At 39.7% G+C, this 16,158-nt stretch overlaps 1 pseudogene; it reads right to left on the reverse strand.

Moving 5' to 3' along the window:
* Positions 1-3,435: 3,435 nt before the first annotated feature.
* On the reverse strand, positions 3,436-7,865 carry LOC126912460 (putative nuclease HARBI1; annotated as a pseudogene).
* Between the last annotated feature and the right edge of the window lie 8,293 nt (positions 7,866-16,158).

The following is a 16,158-nucleotide window of genomic DNA, read 5'->3' on the forward strand; positions in this document are numbered from 1 at the left end:
TTCCTGCGTCTTTTTTCACTAGCGTCCACTGCGTTGGCTAGTATTAGAATATTTGTTCGCAGTGAATACATTCTTCGATGCACGATTTAAAACAAAGTTTTTGATTTCGATACAGAACAATAGCTAATTAGGCAATGTTTGCACAATGACGTTCCAATGGTAGGTCACTGATAAAAGGAACTGTCAAAATTTTAGCAGATTACCGCATAAGTCAGACTATCATCTGTGATTGTGTACAAGATTACCATTCTGTGCCACTTCTTTCAATGGAGTGTCAGTGGTTGACCATTGGAAAGTCATAATGACGCCATTATATTAGTAGACTACCAAACTTGTCAAAATCGACAATTTTGAAACCAATGATCGATCATTCTGACACAATTGTAATAGCAGACTAAGGCCCCTGATTACGAACTTTCAGCAAAATGGCAATGGGATTGTGTGGGAATGACACAATTTTTGAAAATAGCAGACTTGAGGCCCTGGATGGACAGTAAACAGCAATCACGTACTCGAAGGGCTTACAATTGAATAATTGAACGCATATTATCTCAATACCTGCATTGTTGAGTCGAATCGGTTTCCGTTATGCTTTGATACTATTTTAGGGAACAGCGAGTAAAGTTCCCTAAGAAAAGGAGGATCCTCCGACCAGGCGAGGTGATCATGCCTGGCGGGCTTTCTGCCCAACTGTTGTTCGTTGGGATTTTCTATCCGTGTTAATTCGCATGTAAACTTCATATGTGCGATGCAGGATATGTATGACGTCATCCATTGATTTGCTCATCGATACTCTATGTGCGACTTCTGTCGTCATCTGTCATTTGTCACTTGTCAGAGTGTCGCCACATCACTCCCCCAAGACCGGAGGTCGATCCTGTTGAGACGGCTGTCGATGCTTGAGATGAGCGGTGCCAGAGCCAGTGTAGAATGTCCCTAGTTCCAGTGAGTCGGAACTGTGCCGCTGAATGCCCAGTGAGTCGGGTGAGCGGTGCAGGGTGATACTCCAGTGAGTCGGAGTAGTGAGGCTCGCAGTGTCCCACGGTGAGTCGGCGAATAGATGCTGCGAGGGTAGGTACGTAGTGGCTGGCGTCTGCGTTGACGGGAGGAAGACGTCCTCAGACCGTGTGCAGAGTGCTGTGCCTAGACGCTGATGAGGCCATAGGGAAGAACCAGGCTGCATATCTTCGATGTAGCGTGTGGTGGTCCCTGATGAGGCCGAGGATGCTGGTTGGCTGCGACTTGATTACGGCTCAGCGGAGAAGTGATGGGTGAGGGAGATGGCGATAAGGATGACGGTGCTGATCTGCTCCGTGAAGGATGGTTTCAATCACGTCGGGGTCACCACTTTAGGGAACAGCGAGTAAAGTTCCCTAAGAAAAGGAGGATCCTCCGACCAGGCGAGGTGATCGTGCCTGGCGGGCTTTCTGCCCAACTGTTTTTCGTTGGGATTTTCTATCCGTGTTAATTCGCATGTAAACATGTGCATGCAGGATATGTATGACGTCATCCATTGATTTGCTCATCGATAGTCTATGTGCGACTTCTGTCATCTGTCATCTGTCACTTGTCAGAGTGTCGCCACACTATTATGTAAAAAAATAGCTACTTCACCATATGAATCATCTCGATTCAACCGATACATATTGTAACCGCTGATATTAAAATTACTAACCGGTTCGAGCCATGTTTCACTTAGCGCACCAATATGAACTTTTTCTTGAATCAAAATTTCACTAAACGATAATAATTTAGGTCTAATGCTTTGGGCATTCCACTGAAGTACATTAAATGATACCTTATTAGCCATCACGCGGGAGATTCATCAAGTTCCACAATACTTTGATCAACGGCCACTTAGCTATAAAGTTAACCAATACTAACCATTCTAAGCACAATTGTATAATAGTTTACATTTCCTTGTAAGATTGGGCTGCTTAAGAAAAATTATTTATTTAATTCTAGAGAGTATTTTATTGAAAGAAAGGCCCCTGATTATTTTTATCCTCTTCATTACAATCTGGATTTAGACTAATGTAGTCTGGCTCAGAATTCCAGAACATCCAGCCTTCGTTATCATCACGCCTTTTCTCTTTCGAGGATTGAACTTTGTTTTGTTTTAATTTATGACTGGATTCAACGGGTGAACTAAACAATTCCTTTGAAGGGTGAACAGTTACCTTCGATTGAACTACTTCGGCATACGTAGAACGAAAAATGGGTTCTGGGGTAACCTGCAGTGGTTCCTGACTAAGCGAAGGGAAAAGGTCTTGAGAGTTCATGACTAAGGGTATTGGAGCGAAAGTATCTAGTGTAACTTGGCGTTTAGGGGAGATATAATATTCCAAGTCTTTCCTGTAAGTACAGCTCAACTCAGACATAATTTCCCTAACCCTTCGCTCTTTCCTATAAGCAGGACAGGTGTTGCTCAGCGAAATATAGTTTCCCTTACAATTAACGCACACAAACTGGGTTTCGCAGTTTTCATGAGGGCCACATTTCGGACACACAATTTTCTTTGTTTAACACATTTTCCTACTATGTCCAAATTTCCAACACAAAGAGTATTGTAAGACTTGATGAACATACGGCAACACTTTTATATTATGTCACATACACTTACGAATGCCGGTAAAAAGTTACCTTCAAAACAAAGTCGAAGAGATTCACTGGGGCACCACTCGCCATCTACGGTATTGCGACGGTTTAATCTTCTGGCCGATAATAGTTTAGCAGGAGGAGAGCATGAAATGTTTTGTTGTATTTCTTCGTCTGACAGCTCAAGGTCAACATTTTTAATTAATCCATAGCTTAATGAGAGTTGTATAGCTTTCTGAATTCTCCAACCTTTTTCTACTAGCTTTTCGCAGGTGCATAACTTATTCATAGCTAACTCATCTTCAAATCGCAATCTAATTTTAAAAGGGCTTAAATATTTAACCTTGGTGACATTGGCGATATTATCTTTATCTTTATATATATAATTCTTCTGTACGTGTGTATGTCACTGAACTCCTCTTAAACGACTAGACGGATTTTGATGAAACTTTTTGTGTGTGTTCAAGAGGATCTGAGAATGGTTTAGATTCACAATTTTGTCCGCTGGACAATGTTTTTTTAATTAATTTTTAATTTATTAGTAGTTGTTGATTTTGGAATGTTTTACATCGGATCCGACGGACGGCGCTACCATCGCAGTGTCAAATATTAATGACGTTAGATATTGTCATAACATTTGAATAATAATTTTCATCAAAAAGGTCCAGAATGTTTTAGCTTATTAAAAAAAGAATAAAATTTTCAAATTAACGTGTAGACAGGACAACGTCTGTCGGGTCCGCTAGTTATCTTATAAAAGACGTGCCAAAGCAAATTGCTTATTGCTATTCAAGTTGTTTCTTGCAGGCCTCTAATGAGATGAGCGACATTTTGAAACTAGCCGCTTTTGAAGATTGACTCATGTGCGTTGGAAGATTTCTCGAACCATCTTTGGTAGAGGCTGAAGGTGACGACATTTTGCTGCGAGCTCTGGCTCGTGTTAACATTTCGTGCAAACGTATTTCCTGTACCTCCTCGATTCCTCAGATGCTCGAAGGACCAAATATTGGGGTTGGAGAGTACTGGTATTTTGTGAGGATATAATATTAAAACATTTGTGAAAATAGTTTACGCTGACAATCTTTTATTAATTGACATAAGAACATAGACAATGTCTTATCCAAGGCCTTATCAAAATCCAACTTATCCTCAAGTAATATTTTTTCTCTTTTGTAGTTGTATTCTTGAAGCATGTTACATATGAATATTATTTTAACTAGGCGTTCTTGCCACTGTCCAAGCTCGCAGTTTTGTGCCATTAATTTTATTGTACAAGTAAAATCATTGGTAAAATGACGTCATCATCTTCTTCGCCTGATTCCGCATCCGGTTCCGTTATGTCACAGACTTTTTGGGGGCATTCCTCGCCGTGAAACCAATCGAAATCGTACCGACCGTCATTGAGAACCCACCCATAATTTATTGGAAACAAGGTCGACGGTACTTGTTTGTAGGCATTACACCAAATCTGTGCTATGTAGATACTTCTTTTCAGCTGCTGCTCCAACTCCCGGAAACAAGGGGGAAACGACGTTGCTTCCAATTTCATAGCTGTCTTTTTGAAAGCTTCATTACTACTTTTCGGCGTATAAATCCTTTCAAATATGATACACCTTGCTTCGTTGACTGTTTTTCTTGCTTTTACGTTGTATAAAACGCATACATATTCTTGCAGAACATTGAAAGTTTGTTCCATGAGAAGTGGATTTGCAACAAGTAAGTACAAGTAACACTGAGTAACATGAGTGGATGGGCTCAGCACAAAATCTCTGCCATCCTTGTCCACTAATTCAATACCGATACTATCACACACCTCTGAACCCCATCTATAATGATGGCAGTTGAAGTCGCCCATTATAAGTAATGGGCCACTTACGGAAGATAACATTTTTTTTTATTGTAATCAAAATATCAGTATTGAGGTAAGCAATATAAAACATACAAATATTTATGTCCTCAGCCTTAACAGTAACAACATTTATGTCATCGCCAACGAAGGGTAGCGGAATCTGGGGATACTTTGTTATTTACTAACAAAGAACACCCTCCATAGCCATCTGCTTTGTCTTGTCAGACAACACTGAAACACGGGATACCGAAATTAGAATTCGGTCGGAGCCACGTCTCAGCAATGCCACAGATAGATGGTTTAAAATTATTTATAAGATACAGCAAGTCACTCTTCCTGGGAAGAGCACTCCTCACGTTCCACTGCAGTAGAGTTAACGGATGGAATTTTGTAGATATAATCCAGTATTGTAGCTAGTCGGTGTGCAACGTGGTCCGGTACAATTTGGGCAGGGTTTGATAACACTGCCCTTAACATGTTGGAAATAATGGTTAAAATGTCTTTGGAGCTAAGAGGATTGGTTCCGGATTCCACTGGAATAGCGCAACCATTTTTGAATGGAGAAAATGAATAGTTGTGGATAAGCGCCTGATGAGCCTTCTTATCGTAACTAGGAGAGAAGGGACCATGAGATTTGGATTTGAGGAAGACAGTTTTCTTGTGGGCTGATCTTTGTTAGGATGTTTTTTTATTAGGAGAGGAGTCAATGCAATTGGGAAGTGACTTTGACACTTCGGCATAAGACCTCTTTACTATAGGAAATACCTGGCTTGCTTCCGCATAGGAAATCGACTTTTCCGCCATCAAAGCTTTGATGCTCTTTTGGCGGCCCAGTTCAGGGCAACTATTATAGTTGGCAAAATGGTTGCCATTACAATTTACACAATGCGCATCAATTTCTGAAATTTGACAGCCATCGCCAGGATGATCCTGGCCACATCTGAAACAACGTGGTTTAGAGCGGCACAGGGTGAGTGACGTCAGCTAATTAGCACAAAATAAGAAATACGCCTTCTACGTACGAATTCCGTAACGCAACTCACAAATTGATTTCATTAAATATTAAATATCTTGAAATTTTTCTTCCATAAATATAACCTCAACAAACACGCTCGTTTGACATTGACATTGAACTTAGGATCCTGTATAGACTTAATATTTATCCTAACCATGAATTTGGATGTCAAGTTGCTCTGACTTCCACCTACACCTAAGACAGAATTTTTTACCGCTATCTTCTTTAGCTTAAGTTTCTGAACCGCAGTTTCTGTAATGAATGAAGCTTGAGAACCCTGGCTGGTCTAACAAGGCTCTCAAAACTTGTGAAAGCCCATTATTCGACCTAGCCTGAACACGAGCTATAAATAGTACGACTTGACTATGAATATTTCGAGTAAAATGAGTGTTTATATGAGGTTCAGCCGTGGCCTCGTTCGATGGGTTCATTTCAATCGGAGATGCAGAGTAGCTTTTCTCCGTATTTGAATCCTTGCATTGTTTCTGATGCAAGAGTGTGTGATGCTTTCTTTTTCAAATCCTGCATTTGGTATTTACACGACAATGAATACTACGATGACTTGAGCGAAGGCAATTGAAACACAAACCATGAGGTTTTACTATGTTTCGCCATTGTTCTACCAATTTTTCAGCAAACTTCTTACAATGACATAAGAGATGTTGTTTGGAACAATGAGGACAGGAATCTTTTGAAACTACATGAAACGATTTAGTAGTTGTAGTATCTTTAGATTGACTACTTTGAGGTTCTACAAATTTAATTCTAGTGCTCTAAAACGTTTATCTAAAAAGTCTTGGAAATCTTGAAAGGTAGAAAGATCCTCGCAACATATTATTATATCATCCTTTTTTATTATATATTTTTTCCTTTGTGAGACTATAATAATACTCAATGTTGAATTGGAACAAAAACGGCTATGTGAAAAGGAACAGGGGTTGGAAGGGTCGGTAAACCTATCTTTTTATTTTAGCTAGCCACAAGTACGGGTCAGCATGACTAGCATTCGTCTGATCAGGTTAGGACTGTCTGGCTAATAATCATCACGTCAAAAACATGAGTATTCTAACATTAGATAAAATGAAAACATATGAATATTGCTTTTATCAAGTAGTGATTGCTGTTCAGAAGATGTCCGCACAGATCTTCCCAGTAACAAATCATTATTGGTCTCATGCTCATGCACTGGATCATTGACAGATGTGTCTGTAAATAAAACAAATAACATATTTCATCAAAAACTTGTGCATTATTAATAATACAAACACGTGCATTTTGCAACTAACCTGTCAAAGCACTGTTCTCAGGGTCTGGAATGTTAAAATCGGTGGCAATGTTGTGCAGTATGCAACACGCAATAATTATTTGTGCACACTTGGCTTGTTTATAGTGCAAAACCCTGTCTTTGCACACACCGATTTTTCAGTCGACCAAAAGTATTTTCAATTACAACTCTAGTCGCACTATGTTTTTTGTTGTACATTTCTGCAATTGGGTTAGATGATTCTGCATAAGGCGTCATCATCCATGGCCTTTGTGGATATGCAGAATCACCTGTAATAAAGAATACACATGATTTCTCATTAATTATGAAAAAAACATCACATCGAAGAGATTTTTATTGATGGTACTCTTTTGGTATATTTGATACACTCACCCAGGAGCCACGATGATTCATTACTTCGATGCAATCATTGTATGTAATTATTGACATCGCTATTCTCCCATATAAAGGCATCATGGGTTGCTCCACCAAACTTCGAATTAACTGACATTATTTTACAGTCAGAATCACAAATCTGAAATGTAGCAACAACATAAGAATCATCAGTGCCAGGTGATTTAATATGTATTACATAATATATATCAAATTTAATACATAATTAAGTAATTACCATTTGGACATCCAAGGAATGATAATTTTTTCTGCAATAAAATAGATGCTCCACTTCATGATTGGGCTTAAAAATTTTAAAGTGGCTGCCATCTATGCAACCAATGACACCAGGAATTTGATATTTCCTGTAAAAACTAAACAGAATCCTTATAAGATGCTTATTAAAACTGTGTGTACTAATGGCAAAACTTTAGTAATAGTTTTTTACCCTTGTTTAACCAAATCTCGTTCCTGGCGCGTCGTTGGGAACTTTATAAAAATGTTTGCGATAGCTGGATGGTTCAAAGCTGCAGTGACTTCTTGTATTATACACTCATGGCTTCTTGGGAAAAATGGTTTGCCTCCCCAACAACACGCTGATAGTCCCCGTGAGCATAAAATAGCATATAATACCTGTAAAAACGATTAGGAAACTTACTTGTTTCTATGGGGTTATCAAAGCAATTATTCTAAGCCCTAGGTTAGGCTTACCTTGGATTCTAATGAAACCCTTTGAGATGATTTCAAATTCGTGTGTTGGCGTAACAAATCGCACATTTTTTTAAAAACTTCTTTTGTGAGCCGATATAATTTTATGAATTTTGTGACACTAATATTTTCGAAATTATTTTCAAGTATTTTACGCATGTTACTTTGAAATTTTCTCTGCTCCTGTCGATCATCCTCTAATGCAGCAGTTTCTAACTTGCTGTCTGGCATGTCGTCTGGGAGAAACCCGTACAGACTGTGGGTTTGATGGAGGCGGGCTGGCTTTTGGCTGAGGCATACTCAAGATGGCAGGCTCAAGTGCTACATCACCATATTCCATAGGTTGTGTATTCCACTGAAATGCTGAAAATTAATAAAGTCACAACCATTACTAATTTTATGTATGCTGTTTACAAAAATTTGTTACATTTTATAGCCTCTTCTTTAAAAACAACAAAAGAGCTAGACACGCAGGTCGTTCGATTAGTAATATTATTCCTGTCCAGTAAGTACCTACCTACTTGTGTCATATATGTTATGTTATATACAATTTTATTTGAACTCACAAACTTCTAATACGTGTTGGGTAGCTGGTGGTGGTGATGTAGCTGGCCCAATTTATTCTGAGACGATTTCCTGTAATAACAATGAGTTTTATTTTAAATAGAATCAAAAACTTTATTAGAATGGTTTATCAGTATCCATTGAACTTCATGTTTAACCACCGCGGTGTTTATCCTCTGCCTGTGGCCGTGACACGGGTTGTCCCTGCAGATTTACCGCCTCCGTAAACATAACCATGGCTTGCACGACAGTTAACAGTGAGAGATCATTCCCGCCGAGCACTGTAATGAGTTCATGGCGCAACACATGCAGTACACTCAACGAGCGTATGCTGCGCCGTAGCGCCGTATCCTCCAAGCCGTCATTTGCAGTGATGGCCCCGACGTCTGTTTCCGGCCTGTATGGTAAGTAATTCCCAAAGCAACCATGTCCAGAAAGAACCAATATTAATTACCACAACCAACCTAACCTGGTTTAAGCCAATTTCCAACACCTCCGTAAATCCGGTTGCTGACTGAGTCCCGACAAGATTGAGAACTCGTTCCTCAAGCCCGTTCAGTTTTAATTTTGTAGCTGGCCCACCACCAGTTCCACTTGCAGCTCTATAAATTCCAGCTGCATTCCTTTTTGTATTATTCTTCAAAACACTACACACACAAAAAATATTTTATCATAAGTTGTATTTCAATTGAATATTCGAGCTAGTATGTGTATATTATTTTTGTTCCAAAAGTGTAAATAAAATAGAAAATTTCACTCCACCTTAGAATAATCTATACCTAGGTAATAGGAATTATGTTTTAAACCCTTGACTCACAAACCTTTGTCCATTTGTCAGTAGATTTGGTATCTCCTGCAGCATCGGCATTTAAAATATTTGCCAGTTCAGACCAGGTCTTTAAATTATTTAGTCTCCCACTTGGCCCTTCTGTGGGTTTGCTTAGGTCTCCATTTCTGTATAAACAAAATCATATGTTGTACACAACTATACTTACCAGAAATACATATTAATCAACCTAACCACTTCGATCTTTTGCATTCCTCATCTTAGAGGAAGCTAAGTGTTATATCACAACGTTATTTTGGTAAAAAAGGCTCAAGCATTTTCTGACGCAAAAAAAAACAAGCTTCTTTGATAATTATTATTAAATTAAGTAAATAAAACGTATGAAATATTATTATCTCATGAAACACTTACCTTTCCATAAAATCTACCATCATCTCGAATTGGGTTGCACTTGTCTCAGGCATTTTTTTAAACAATTTAGGTAATATATGTATTCGCACTCCCAATATGTCACGGAAACAAGCATGCTACAAAAATGTCCGGCTGACAATCAATGTCAAAGAAATACTAATAAATTGAAAATGGTCACAATAATACCAAATAATGTGTAACCGATGTCTTGTATTTTTATTTGGTTAATATCACCATTTCGATTTGAAACATAATCAGCCTTTTCTCTCTCTCTGAGTAATGTGAATAAAAAGAGTTAGAACTACGATAGTTGAAGTTGGAAATATAGTGTTAGTTCAAGATAAAATTAAATTTAAAACTTTTCAGCAAATACAAATTTATTCTTAGTCATCGAACAATTTTTAATTAACAATTTCCCGCCATTCCATTTTTTAATCCTTGATGTTCCATTTTTAAGCAATTATTTTTTAAATCAATTTATATACTTTTTGGAATGATAAAAGAGGTTTAATATATAATATGAGTAATACTTAATAATTAAATAATATTAGGTTAGATCCGTCTGGTGTTCCCAGTGGTTGTTAACAATAGTGAACGATACTACGAACGATATAGATTCAACTATAGCGAGGGTAGTTGACATCAAAACATCTCATGGTACGAACATTAAAGCCATCTATTGTAGTTTGGTTAGTTACTGAAAAGTGGATGGATTATGAACGATAAATGTACATATAATAAACAATCGTATACTAAATAGCCAATACCGATAGCATAAGAGATACTAACAAACTCATCTCATTAGAACACTAAAAATAGACAATAATAAAGTAGATTACTCGAGAGAATAATAGGGATACAGCCAGACTAATGGCGGTGACGTCATACACGTATCCCTCATTCCCCAGTAACCTTGAAACATCGCAGCGTCCCTTAATTGTAACATACACCCCTTTTATTATACCTAAATACTGACCGTCGTCAATTATTTTAAAAACGCAATATTACCATTGATTTTTGAAATAAACGTGTAAAAATGTATTAAAAAATACATAGTATTAACCAGTTTTCCTTCACCGTATATTAGTGGTCTAAATTAATTTATCTGTATAAAATACATGTAATTCGGAAAATTCACATTATTTCTCGCTAGGTTTCGAACCCGCACCTTGATATACAATTTCATTAAAACAAAATACAGGAAGATTCAGTTTAAAGATCCACAATGAACAGGTACTATGTTAAAGATTAAATAAGCAGTTTCGAGAAATAATCTAATTATAACCAAAATAGCATTGAGTTTATCGAGTATATAACTGATACTATGTGGCAGGTGACGTTGTACACAACGCCTATTCTTACCCCTTCTAAGTTTCATGTTTCAAATATCGCAGCAACCAACAGAGTAGCAGACGTTTCCTTTTGAGACTGAGATACCGGCTACTATCCCCTTTCTCCTGTGTTTTACACGACCGTTCTATTCTCTTCAATACCATTTTGCAAACCGAAACGAGTTTCTGCATTCAGCTCGACGTGATTCAAGCTTGCGCTGCATAATCTGGTGTTATTATGATACTTTGCAAAATAGAACCAGATTTTATTGAGGACATTGGAACAGTGAGGGGATTTGTAAAGTCTCAAGGTTATGTTTGCAGTCGGGTCTTTCCCCATCAACCTTGAAATATCGCAGCATTTCGTGTACCGTTTAACAGACACCCCTTTTGACACCGAGACACCGGCTGCTGGCCCCTTTCACCAACGTTGTTACACGACCAGTCCTATTCAATATTGGCAGACAGGCAGGAGTTTCTGCATGCAGCTCGGTATTACTCAATCTTGCACTACATACCTGGTACTATAAAGGTATAACCAGATTTTATTAAGGACATGGGAACACGAGGGACTCAGTCCTTAAGTCTCAAGGTTATGTTTGCTCTCGGGTGGACATTAAGGTCAGATACGGTTTTTTTTATGAAGTAGGGCAAGCGCGCAGACGGGTCAGAGGAGTCACAGAAACGTTGTCGGCCTTTTAAAAATGAATAAGCTATTTTCTTGAAGGTTGTCCTCGTTTCTGTTCGGAAATACCGCTAACCACAGCTCATTTCACAGTTTTGCTGTGCGAGGCAGAATGTTTCGTCAGAAGCGCATAGTTCTGCCAACCACCCATATAATGGGGATGGAAATGCTGTTGTGTAGGTATCAGACCAAACAATTGCACGATAATTATGAGCAATTTTTGATTGCGTTTTTGTATTAGAATTAATAATTATAATTCAGTGATTGGCGATGATGACACATAATTCTTTAGTTGCAATCAACGGATCAGCCAACTTCCAAAATAATAAAAACTGTAAATTAGTTAATAAAAGACCTGTTGAGACTATTCCAGACAGATGCGGCAGGTGAGGTTGAACTTTAGAAGATCATGGCATACCAAAACTCAATAGCCCTTATTCATAACCACATGAAAGGGACACAGCAACCGGTCCTAATCAATACAATGTGCAGACAAGTTTCTCCATTATTATGCCAGTTAAACATTATGTCGGTTCAAATACCCCTCTTAAAATACATGAAGTTTTTATACGACTGGCCTTTTCAATATTTGCAGACAGGTGCTATAATGGTAGATCCAAAATTTATTGAGGACATGGGAACAATAAGGACTCTCCTAATGTACAAGGTTATGTTTGCACTGGGATGGAAATTAAGCTCAAATGCTGCCGTATTTGGATTATTACATAGGGAAAACCAGAATTTGACTTTATTTTATGAAATAATGTTTAAAAGTGATAGTGTGTCGTTTAACGGAAATCAACAAGTAAGTTAAATTGCACTACTGCGACGAATGGCGATGATGATACAGAATTAGCTACGATCAATCCACAAAACTTTCAAAACGGTTAAAACTAACTAACTAATTCATCAAAAGACCATTTGAGACTATTTCAGATTAGCCTTAATATCGACCCCATAGCAAACATAACCTTGAGACTTACCAGTGTGGTACCAGGTATGTAGTGCAAGATGGAGTCATGTCGAGCTGAATGCAGAAACTCATGCCTGACTGCAAATATTGAATAGGACTGGTCGTGTAACAACGTTGGTGAAAGGGGCCAGCAGCCGGTGTCTCGGTGTCAAAAGGGGTGTCTGTTAAACGGTACACGAAATGCTGCGATATTTCAAGGTTGATGGGGAAAGACCCGAGTGCAAACATAACCTTGAGACTTAACAAATCCTCCTCACTGTTCCCATGCCCTCAATAAAATCTGGTTCTATCATAATAACACCAGATTGTACAGTGCAAGCTTGGATCATGTCGAGCTGCATAAACTCATTTCTAACTGCGAAATGGTATTGAAGAGATAGGTCCGGTCTAAAACACGGGTGAAACGGAAATAGCAGCCGGGGTCTCGGTGACAAAAGGGGTGTCTGTTATTCACAAGTACGGGATGCTGCGATATTTCAAGGTTAATGGGGAACAGTACTTTGTATACAATATCACCTGCTATAACTGTCTGGGTTGGCTCATTGTATTTTCGAAAATCTTGGGATTCTGTGATAGCCAATAACAGGCACCCCTTTTACATGACTAAGTGAAAAACGGTAAAGACACTCCTAATTGATGCAAGGTGCAAATAGGAACGAGTTTAATAATGCCAAGTTTGCATCACATAACCTAATGTTACCAAGAGAAGGCTGGCTCTCTCGCGACGGCTAAGGCGTGAGAAGGTTTGTTCCCTCATGCGTCCCGCCTCCTTAGCTTCCCAATCCCCGTCGCTCCGCAACCAATGCCGGACGCGAGAAGTCGCCGTCGCTGACCACATCCATGATGATGAGAACACGGCGGCGCTCAGCCCATGCAGGGCACACCGTCTCTGTATGCTCCACCGTGTCCTCCGGGCGGTCTTCACAGTGATGACACCGGGCCGTTACCTCCCGCTTAATCAGAAACAGGAACCTACCGAAGCTCCCATATCCGGTAAGCACCTGCGTCAGCCGGTATATGGGGACGCCGTGGCGCCTCTCAAACCACTCCTCAAAGAGGGGACTTACTTTATATCTGCTCTAGCTGGTAGAGCTCTGTACTTTAACTGGTAGAACTATGTGCTCTAACTAGTAGAGCTATTTGCTCTAGCTGGTAGTGCCATGTTCCCTAGCTGGTAGAGCTATAAACTCTAGCTGGTAGAGCTATATACTCTAGCTGGTAGAGCTATATACTCTAGCTGGTAGAGCTATATACACAAGCTGGTAGAGCTATATACACAAGCTGGTAGAGCTATATACTCTAGCTGGTAGAGCTATATACTCTAGCTGGTAGAGCTATATACTGTAGCTGGTAGAGCTATATACTGTAGCTGGTAGAGCTATATACTCTAGCTGGTAGAGCTATATACTGTAGTTGGTAGAGCTATATACACAAGCTGGTACCTAGAGCTATTTGCTCTAGCTGATAGAGCTATCTGCTCTAGCTGATAGAGCTGTTGCTGCTACTTCTGTTGGTGGTAGACCTGCTTCAAGTCAACTCCACCAGAGTTAACAGTAATCAGCAACAACAGGTGATCTTTTTTGAGGGGGAAAAAATCATCCAATGTCTTCTCCCGCCTTGGGTGAGGCGATAGGGAGTGTGTACTGACTAAAAACCACCCTGTTCCTTCTCCTGCTTTGAGCCGGAGCCCCGGTAATATTTTACGTTTTCCGCAGCTCCGGATCGGGCATTAGCCCTACTGGGCTCCATTGGTCTGGTACTTAGAGGCGCGCGCGGAAGGCAACGCGCCGTACGCACGGGTTTGGTTCTGGTCGGGCGGCGAGCTACCCTTGCTCGCCGTCCGCAGACCCGCACTTACGATGGCTGGAGATCGACATGCGATCCCCGACGCTTGGAGTGTCTTCCGCGACGGTTTAGGCGTAAGGAGGATCGTTTCCTCAAACGCTCCGCCTCCTCCTTAGCTAGCATGACTGCTTCGCAGAAAGAGAAGACCACCATGGCCTGAATCAGAGCCGGACGCGAGAGGTCACCGTCGCCGATCACATCCAGACACGGCGGTGCTGAGCCCATCCAGAGCACACCGCTACTGTATGCTCCACCGTGTCCTCTGTGTTGTTCTCGCAATGACGACACCCGGGCGTTGCCTCCTGCCGAATCCGAAACAGATACGTAGGCATCTGTCCGGAACTTCAGTGTCCGGTAAGCACCTGCGTCTTCTTACCGCTGTTATAACAGCGAGCCCAAACAACAGGTGACCTAATAAATTTATCCCATAGTCGCTGGTTGCAGGCTGTTTCCAAATGGCTGATCTGGAAGTCACTGAGGGAGGCCTATGTTCAACAATGGAGGTCTTGTGGCTGACACGATGATGATGATGAATCAGCTACGCGCTCGTGTTGCCTAGTTTTAAACCTATTTATAATGTAATGTTACTTGGAAATAAAGACACCCCAAATATTATTTTGTTTAATTTTTGTTTAAGAAAGTTTTTTTGTATAAAAAAGTTCTTTTTGTTGAAAAGAAAGAAAAGTACTGCTCCCCTAACCTGAATCCACCCTGTTGAATTGTAAAGGGTTCTGGTACTTTAATCGTATATTTCCATAATATTTCTGTCATTACTAACTCAAAATACTTTCCCCTTGTACGCAACAAAGTACTATATTTAGCGATTAAAGACCTACCTACCTACATAACTATAATATTCTCACCCCTCGACTCGAATCACCACAAGAGCTGGTTATGAACTTTATTTACCTCTTAAAGGTGCTATTACGCAATCTATGGAGACTACTTGTAAAACGATTTTAGAATAAGCGATAATGAAATAAACCGGGTTTTTCAATAAGTTATGTTTAATAGAATTATTTTGTATGTAATACAAGTTGCTTGAGACATATTTTTAAACTAGGGAAAAAAGAATCAATAATCTAAGAGATTAACTACTCAAACTATAAATTTACGTGAATTAGGAGTATGGAACACAATCCTTGCTTTTCCAATATCTAATCAGCTAAATTAATCTATAAATTAGTTTATTTGGGAGTTAAGCGTAGATTGTAAATTTTGCATGTTACATAGTTAATAATATAATAATTATGATAGTAAACGGGGGTATGCATCGAGAAGTAGCAGCAGTGAGCTTGAGGTTCCACACTACAAGTCAGTGCCCGACCCAGTTCTTGAAAACAGCCATATCACGTTGTACTGGGATCGATCTATCATCACTGACAGTTCTATTGTAGCCAATAAATCTAAAATAATGGTGATAGACCGACAAGCGCGCCGCGCGATGATAATCGTTGTCGTCATCCCCCATGACGAGAACCTCATGAAAGCTGAGAAAGATAAACAAATAAATAAAATATTTTGACTTGGCTCGGGTTGTTGACATATGGAATGTGGATTCGACTATCTTTGTGCTGATAGTCGTGTCTACCAATAGGTTAATCCCTAAGAGCCTCGACAACCACCTTAGGAGGCTGGCGTTGGGCGGGTGGATCAAGGGCCTGATGCAGAAGGCAGTGCTCCTCGAAACAGCAGGTATTGTGAGGAGGTTTCTGTCTCTGGAGCCCTAACCACC

Source organism: Spodoptera frugiperda, chromosome 25 (genome assembly GCF_023101765.2).
Source record: "Spodoptera frugiperda isolate SF20-4 chromosome 25, AGI-APGP_CSIRO_Sfru_2.0, whole genome shotgun sequence".
NCBI classification, from domain to species: Eukaryota; Metazoa; Arthropoda; class Insecta; order Lepidoptera; family Noctuidae; genus Spodoptera; species Spodoptera frugiperda.